At 41.4% G+C, this 9,032-nt stretch overlaps 1 pseudogene; it reads right to left on the bottom strand.

Moving 5' to 3' along the window:
- Positions 1-378: 378 nt before the first annotated feature.
- Positions 379-2,393, bottom strand: LOC147881562 (uncharacterized; annotated as a pseudogene).
- Positions 2,394-9,032: the final 6,639 nt, after the last annotated feature.

Below are 9,032 nucleotides of genomic sequence, written 5' to 3'. Positions count from 1 at the left end.
GAGCAATGACAACATGATTCAAAAGCAAAGCAGCCTATTCATCGTGAGTTTAGGGTGTGTTGAAGCATACGCTCAGGAATGCGCATCATGACACGCATCCCCTTATCGTCGCTTGCCAGAGCTTCCATAGACCTTATTTTATCGTCCTCAGTCAAACAACCCCAATGCTATGAGGCTATACAGCCTCTCCTCATTGATCACCCCCAAGGGCTTTATCCCCTAATCCAGAGTGGTGATAATCTTGCAAACCAAAAGTGGTTTCAATAAACAATCACTTCGTATGCAAGCTTGTCATCTAATCGTAGTCATTACACATGCAATCCCCACAATTCACTTGTACCATCTTGCCCCTAGTGTAGGGTCAACCAACTTCAGGAGTCAACATGTATGCTTCAAGAGCTTGTCGTTCACACTGTAGTATGCTTCGCTCCATTTCTTTCGAAAGTTAGCATCCGACAACTCACTGCGGTTGTGCATGACTAGACACAAGTGTTTGTCATACGTGTCCTGCACATGCATTCGTTGCCTTGTCATCAAACATATTATAAAAACTAGAGAAGGAAAGGGAAAAGTGTCCCATTATTGATTCTTACCTTCCACATCACCTGTGCGATGACTGGAAGAGGGTTTTTGTACCAATGCACTTTTGTAGCTGCCTTCTTTTTATGGGTGTCCAGCCACTGTTTCAGCTCAATTGACAATCTTCGGTGGATTGCCACATCTGATACAACACCCAACACTCTGGCCTCGCAAATGAGGTCCGGAAAAGTGGTGGTGATAACCCCCTTCTGTGCTAGCCTAGAGTTGAAAGCAACATATTAAACAATCCTTCAATGAGGGTGAGGTAGCTAAAGACACATTGCATTCATCAGGAATCATCGAACTCACCTATTCGTCCTTGATAATGTAAACAACAACTCTCCTTCATCATTTGAGGGCACCTCTACTAAACAGCATTGGATGTGTATATGCATGCGCTCATCATTAGAAAAAGTTGGCACTCAAAAGAAAAAAAAGAATTCATGAGTTGAAAACAAACGAAACATCGCTACTAATGTTGAATCACCCAAATCAATGGACTACAATACTTACATGTCCTTATCTCGGTCATCCATCTCGTGATGGTTCCCATCCCAAATGTAAAATAAGGAATTGGACAAGAATGCCCACTCTGTGTTCCTAATTTCTTCCTCAATTCTTCATGCTTTCAGAGCCAGTGCACATTCCACTCCCTTTTCACATCCTCTTCCACATCTCTCTTTTGCACCTTTGGTGTGGCAGTGGACACAATGAAGACACCCAAACCCGGCAAGTACCCACATGAGAAGAATGTTTCCTGCATCTCTTGGGTGCGGGATGTGATCTAGGGGATAGTGGGCATTGGGATCAATCGACACAAGGGGATCGGGGGCAGAGGGATAATTTTTTCCACCTGCAAAGGAAAATTTTTTATTTAGCCCAAACATTTGTTCTCACTCCGTGCCTTGAGATTATAGACCTTCAAAAGACTGAACTACTCACACTGAATGATTGTAGCTAGTCCTCGATGCACTCCCGCACAATTGTCTTGTCGGAGGAGGCGCTCAGTGCCATCTCTCCAAGGACACCCTCCTTGTCATTATCCTCAGACTCCTCTCTGGCCAATCTCTTTGGTGCACATCGACCTCTGCCTTTGCTGCATCGCCCCTAGGAAGAGGGTGTCCTCACACTTTCTCTACGCTCACTGGAGGAACTATCCTCATTTTCCTCCTCCTCTTCTTTGATTGAACTCTCTCGCATCACAAGTTTCCTCTTTCCTTTGGAATCCTTCTTAGTTTTGCCAGCATTAGCCCCAACAGATGTCACCAAGGCTCCGCAAAGTTCCAAGGATAAGCCTCCCATCAATGATGCACCGATAAGAGTCTACACATCTGAGGGATCAAGCCAAATTGTCCTTCTTCGTCTACCTCCCCCTTGCATTGAAGTAGCACCCCTAGGACCACGCAGTCTTCCTCTCACGGAAGTTGCACCCCCCGTCAGAGGCATGTCCTCATCATCAAGCTAGGCTATGTCATTAAGTCTCTATTCACATAAATTGGTAAAATGGGTTCAGGAAAATCCAACAAAGCCCACTCTAAGCTTATGCAAACAAAGAAGGACATGATAGAAGAGCTCACCACTTGTTTAATGGGCCACACAAGTAACGTGTTCTCTTTGAGGTCCACTTCAGCCCCATCCTTGTTGATTCCTTTCAATGGGACCTTATCATACATGCACAAAATGATGACACCAACGTTGCCGAATCGAATGCCTTCTAACTCATGTGTCTGGCAAATGCACGCCTGAGCCACGGGATCATATTTGTCATCATAGAAGATGACGATGTCATCTTGCTTGAATACGAGTGATGCCATCCTTGCTAGGATGTGGATTGAGGATACCGTACAAAGTTAGGGTTTGTGAGACCTACATTCATATCACAAAAACCCTCATTACAAACAAAAAAGAGAAAGATACAAGGGGAAAGATAGAGGCCTTTCTGAGGCACAGAGACACACACACACACACACACACAGAGGATGTGTGTGTGTGTGTGTGTGTGTGTGTGTGTGTGGAAGATTTTACAACACCCCTTTGCATAGTGAAAAGACAAAAGAGCGAAGCTAGACAATGAAATAGGACAAATTAACAAAAAATTTTATACAAGTCGATGAATCCCTGTTTGTAAAGGAAACTAGCAGTGGGCCCTTTTGTAGACATGTCTTTGTGGAAACTGTATAGAAGTTGAGCTTGCATAAGTCCTGGCAAGCATCACTTTTATTCAAGAGGGGAGTCTGCTTACCTGCCACCATCAAACAAGAAAACATGATAAGAACCACGTTACCTTAAATTGGGAAGACAGGGGTCATAAACCCTCCTCCCTTGTTATCGGGGTCACAATAAATTAGAAGCCTAGCTATAAACTTAACCAGCACTATGTAAAAAATTGAAGTGTAACAGATGGATTTTATACGAGTGGAAGGAGCATTATGATTAAAGAGGGAGAAAAAAGGGGGGATATAAGGGGATATAGTTACATATGGAGCCAGGTGCGGGAAAGCAGAAGGAGTACTATGTTAAGGTAGAAATTGAAAAAAACCCATTAGGAGGGGATGGACTATTCGGGAGTAATGAGCATAAATGCAACAAATTTAGAAAGGCCTTAAACTTAAATGTTTAGAACAATAATGAAAAATAATAATAATAATAATAACTAAGCTTAAAGTAGTTATAGGAATAGAGCAAAGAAGACCTAAAATTTTGCACCTAGAGCCACAAGTATTTTATTAAATGAAGATAGGAATAAGGTGTGAAGGGGAAGGGATTAAATTAAGGGAAGGAAAGAGAGTAACTAACAAGGGACTAAATATTAGGGGAGAGAAGGAAAAAGGGTTAACCTAGAGAGGGAGTAAAAAGAGAGGGGAAGGGGTAAAAAATGATAGAGAGGCATGGGTTTTTTTGAGATGTAGCGCAAAATTAAAGGGGGAACTTAGATATTAATATTGAGAAGGGGGGAAATTAGGTGTAAATAACTAAAAGGGGGGACATTGAGAAGAGGGGAAGATTAGATGTAAATATATAGAAGGGGAGAATTTTGAGAAGAGGGGAAAATTAGAAGTAAACATATATAGAAAAGGGGGGAAACTTACATATTAATATTGGAAAAAAAGGGGGGGGGGGCTTAATTAAATACAAGAAAAGAAACAAACAAAGTGAAAACAACAGGGGGGCAAGGGGGGGGAGGAAAACGAAGCAAGAAAAGAGGGGGGGGTACACGTGTGTATTATGCAGGCCTGTGATCACAAGGTCGAGTAGACCGGTAATTGGAGGGCGGAGCATCGTACAACAAAGGTGTGGGGGGCATTATTGCGATGAAGCACATGTGTGGTAAACTGGGGAGTGGAGAAGACAACCTTGTGATGGGCTTTCGAGGGGAGAGCCGCAGGACTACAGAGGGTCAAAAGTTCTCAGAACTCTAGAGAGGGAGAAAGCTTCCAAAAGCGCTATAGCTTTTGTCGCAATGTACGAGGGACGAACATGGAAGCAGTATGTTCTGCAAGGCACCGAGGGCAATACTAGGCTACTGACCAGTGGCAATCATCTAATATGGTAAGCAGTAAGCGCAACACATGGTCATTGGGCACTTAGGTAGTGGGTAGACTAAGCGTAAGTGACGGGGTAAATGGTAGAGGGGGTTTAAATAGGGAGGGGTGAGCAAAGTCAGGAGGGTCGGGTAGGAGAGGAGGGTGAGGCCCAAGAGAAAATAAGGCCACAGACACCTTGTACTGCAAAAATCAAGGAGTGGGGGAAATTATGGTAGTAGGTGCTAGCGAGTAGGGACTAGGCAAAAAAGAACAAATAGAATAGGGCCTAACCCAGAGGTCTTTAGCCCGTGGGATTTGACACGGTTAGAGTAGGCCTATATATAGGGGGGAGGAAGGTAAAGTTGGGGAGAGAGTTGGGAGGTTAGGAAACATTGGGAGGCGGGGGCATTTGCACTCATGCCAAGTAATGCAAAAAGCACTGCGGGAAATTTAATTTAAAAGAGACACGAAGATGGGAAAAAAGGGGGTTTAGAATAGAAAAAAACATAGATTACTTAAAGTTTAGTAAGGTATAAGATAGTAAAAACTTAAGTAGTGCTAGTAAAAAAAATATACTAGAAAACAAGAAATAGGAGTAAGTACAAATACATATAGAAAGTGGAATAGGAAGAGTTTAGAAGAAATTAGCAAAATTTAAGGAGAAACATAAAATAATTAGGAAAAATAGGCAAAAAATATATATATTAAAATTTTAGGAGACAATTTTAGGAAGAAAATTTAGAAACAATGGTAGGAAAAATATGGAGAAAATTAGGGGAAAAGGGGAAAGGAGGGGGGAGGGGGAAATTTAAGAAGGGAAATGAATGGAGAGTGGGTGAAAAGAGGGAACTACTAGGGAGAGAAATTAAAAGAGGGGTTTGGGGAGAGGGGGAGGGGGGAGGGGGGAGAGGGGGGGGGGTGTTGTTGTCAGGGGGAGAGCTAATGAGCAAGTGACAGACCAATGGAGGAAGGGATAGTAAGTGTGTGTGTGTATGTGTGTGTGTGTGTGTGTGTGTGTGTGTGTGTGTGTGTGTGTGTGTGTGACATTTCAATACCAACACAATCTATCTCAATCCATTCAGGACATGTCATAAAAAGACAAGCTAGAGAAAACTTAAAAAATTCATTACAAGAAGGTACATGATTTCCACTATACAAGGCACGAAATACTTGGCCAAAGAAGTAAGGTTTGTTTACAACCAGATCGTTCAACTTAGCATAGCTAAGGAATATTTAATCTGACCATCATTGTAGAGAGCAGATGATATCGAAGGACCTCCACTCACCTGCATCCATCCACAAAAAAGATATGTTAGAACAAAAACCTCTTAATGTGGGATTGCAGGCTTCAATGCAAAGCTCCACTTGTTATCGATGTCACAATATCAAATACATTTACAAATCAAATCAAAGATATATCCTTAGTAAGAGGTATATCATAGGGTAACTCAATCTTTTAGTCATCAGCTTCCAAATGTTCCATAAGAAGTTCCCACACTTTGAACTCATTCACATATTTTAAGAAATTCTTTTATGACTACCAACATCTATGTGGTAGTATGACCACAAAGGAGGTAGCATGAGTACCCCATTGAGTATTTAACAGCAGTGAATATGCAAGAGACTCTCCCCATTTTTTTTAACAATAAAGCACCAAAGCCATTTTATAGAGGATATTTTGCCTATATTTTGATGAAATGGCAGATTGAAAGTCCAATGCACTACCCTTAATAAAGTCATATTCTTCCAAGTAGATCATGCACATTCAAGTAATTAACCTCATTGATTGCAAAACACTATATTGGAGAATTTGGGAATCTCCCAAGTCCCAGTTTCAAGTAAGGGTTTAAGATTTGACCATGTGGCAAAAAATTAAACCCATATTTGAAAGTGGGTCTTGGGAGGATTCCCTAATATGGTGTTTAGGATGGATTCCAATCTCAAGTAATGGGTTTAGATTTGACCATGTGGCCAAATATTAAACATATTGGGAATTCCCAAACTATACGAAAATTGCCAAATTTCCTAATACAGTGTTCCAATGCCATTATCTTATTTTTAAAAGGTAAGCAAGTGATCCAATTGACCTTAGAGGGCAATTATATCTATAACCCACCTACTCCTCATGTGTTTGAGGATATATCCTTCCCCATGTATTTTGGGGACAAGTTGTAAAACACATGCTCCCCATGTTTTTGAGGAAACATCATTCCCCACGCAAAGATCATCTATCGGTCTGTTGTTTGCACTCTTAGTTGTCACGAGTTGTGAATCAAAGCAACCTAAAACCACCATATGTGTATTTCCACCAAACTATATAACATTATATACATAATTTGCAATTGGACACAATTGATCCTTAATGCATAGTGGTGTATTATCATGCCTTAACGTTGGCAATTTGTGGAAAGTTTTGTTATTGGCACAAGTAATGCCACTCAGGTCAGTAGGCCGCCCTATTCAAGTGTTCATATAGACCCATGGACTACGCAGACTAGCAAGCGGCTCTTCATATAGCTATTAAAGGTGTCTAATTCATCGACTATGTGATCTCTCTCCTTGGTAAGGTGTAATCCCTATTTCGCCTCTTCAGGAGTCTTCTTGAAAGCAATGGAATTTGTGCAGCACTTGTTGTAGAATTGCCAGTTTGGAAGGGCTTATCGTGGCAAAGTTTTATTTGGGAGCAAATTGGCAGTTGGCTTTGATGGGATATGTTTCTAGACTCCGATTAACATTAGGAGCTGCGTGGCCGTTCCTATAATCGGTTGTCTTGCTTTCTATTTGAGGAGTTCCGTAATGTCCTAGTCTTTCAACGGAAGGTGTTGGTAGGAGATAATTGAAAGCAAACCTTAGAGACTTTAGTTGATTGCTAAGGGCCAAAGACCCAAGGTTAGTCGGTGTCTACTTGAGGTGGTTATATTTTTGGGTTGAGTTTGATTTTTGTGTCTATTAAGGGTTAACCCCATGAGTCACCCAATGCTACAGTCAGCATAGGTCCACGGCACCTTTTTTTTTTAAGCTTGTTTTTTTTAACTATTTTTTATGGAAATATTTTTAAAAAGGGGCCATGTTTGGCACCCTCCTCTGGGCGCCAAACATCGCCCCTTTTTTAAATTTTTTCCTTTTTATAAAAAAATCTTTAATAATTTTTTTTTAAATCTCCAAAAAAAAGGATGAAGTTGGTGCCTAGAGGAGGGCATCGGAACCCTCCTCTGGGCGCCAACTTCACCCTTTTTTTGGAGATTTATTTGTTTTTATAAAAAATCTACTTTTAAAAAAAAATACTTTTTTTAATAAAAAGAATCAAAAAAAGGGCAAAGGGTGCCAACTTTGCCCTTTTTTTGTTATTTTCATCCCAAAAAATATATCAAAAATGTTCAAATGAAAAAATTTGCACTAAAGTTTTTACCCCCTAGCAAAGATGGCCCTGAGGGCCTTCGACTCCAAATTTGGCCAACGTTGCTTCATGCGTAGATCTAGTTATGTTGTCGATTTTTCTTCAAAAAGTTTGGATATCAGAGTTGCTACGAAAAAGTTATGGCTGTTTTACTATTTGGCAAAAATTCTATATAATTTTTACCAGTTTTCATGTTTTTCTACAGGCTTGCTTGCCTTTCACACAAATCACCTACACTTTCTAATTGTTACATAATTACAATTGCTATGCCAAGAGCCAAGATGCTCATTTTTTGGTGGGTTTTAAAAGATTTTTTTGTTTTTTGGGGTGAAGGTGGGGGGTATAGTTGTTTTTTTAAAATATTTCACAACAAACAAATTATAAAAAGTGGCATCTTCACCCTTACACCTATTCTTGCATTAAATACTCATTGAATGCTATTTGTTAAACATCAACTATATAAAGACCCCCTACCCCCCCACATCTCTCTCAAGCTCTCATTCTCTCTCAACTCCTCTTCCATACCCTAGCTCTTTGTCTCTCTCTCTCTCTCTCTCTCTCTCTCTCTCTCTCTCTCTCTCTCTCTCTCTCTCTCTCTGTGTCTCTCTCTCTCTCTCTCTCTCTCTCTCTCAATTTGTGGCAACAAACTAGCCTCGCAAGAAAGGAGCAAGACAACTCAACTTTGAAACGTAGCGAAACAAGTGGAAACGGAGCCCACGACAGTCGATATATCTCTAGAGAAGGTGGTGGAGACTAAAATTCACAATACCATATGGGCAATTAGAAGGATTCCACCACGCAGCAGAGTGCAATGTCAAGGATGGCTAGGGGCACGACAGGGGAGTGTGGGAAAAATATCAAGAACACAACAGTAGGAGTGCCAGCTCCATCCTTTTGGGGGATGATTGAGTGGTCCACCTTGCAAGGGAAACCAATCAAAACTCAAAAACTCAAATAAGCCTCTACCTACGAGTCCGCACTCTCCATGGCCATCACATCTACACATACAAGGACATGCACACCACCCATTTTTGGAATTTTCACTCGTACCTGACTCGGCTCACTCCCCACCAATTGGATCACTACGCAGTCCTCCACATGGTCCTCTCCACCCACCTCCTCCAGCACGGCTGATCTGAGGGCAGCTCAGCAACAACAAGAACGGGACATGTTAACATCCACAGAGTATAGTTGCAGAAATTCAAGGTAATGAGTGATTAGAGGTGATTAGGCTTCATGATTTACTTTAATGGTTGCAGCCATGGAGGGAGTACAGTGCAAGCTCCACAGGGTTTGAGCCACAAATAACCCAAGTGGTTTAAGGCCTCACGGGTTTGAAGTCGCAAATAGCTTAAGATCGGCCTTGTCACTCTAGGTTTTGGGCCTCGTATATAGGTTTTGAGCCTCAAATGGCTTAGGACTTGGAGGCATGAGGCGCTATTTGGTGCTCTTATATGGTTAACACAAGTGCTATTTCCAACACACAAGAGTGGAATAATAGAAGAGAGATGGAAAGGTGTAGTAAAGATGCC

This window comes from Dipteris shenzhenensis, chromosome 31 (assembly GCF_047967505.1).
Source record: "Dipteris shenzhenensis isolate YYH24624 ecotype China chromosome 31, Dip_SZ_1.0, whole genome shotgun sequence".
Lineage (NCBI taxonomy): Eukaryota > Viridiplantae > Streptophyta > Polypodiopsida > Gleicheniales > Dipteridaceae > Dipteris > Dipteris shenzhenensis.
Note: the sequence above shows the minus strand (reverse complement) of the source record. Positions and strands in the feature narration are given on the sequence as shown.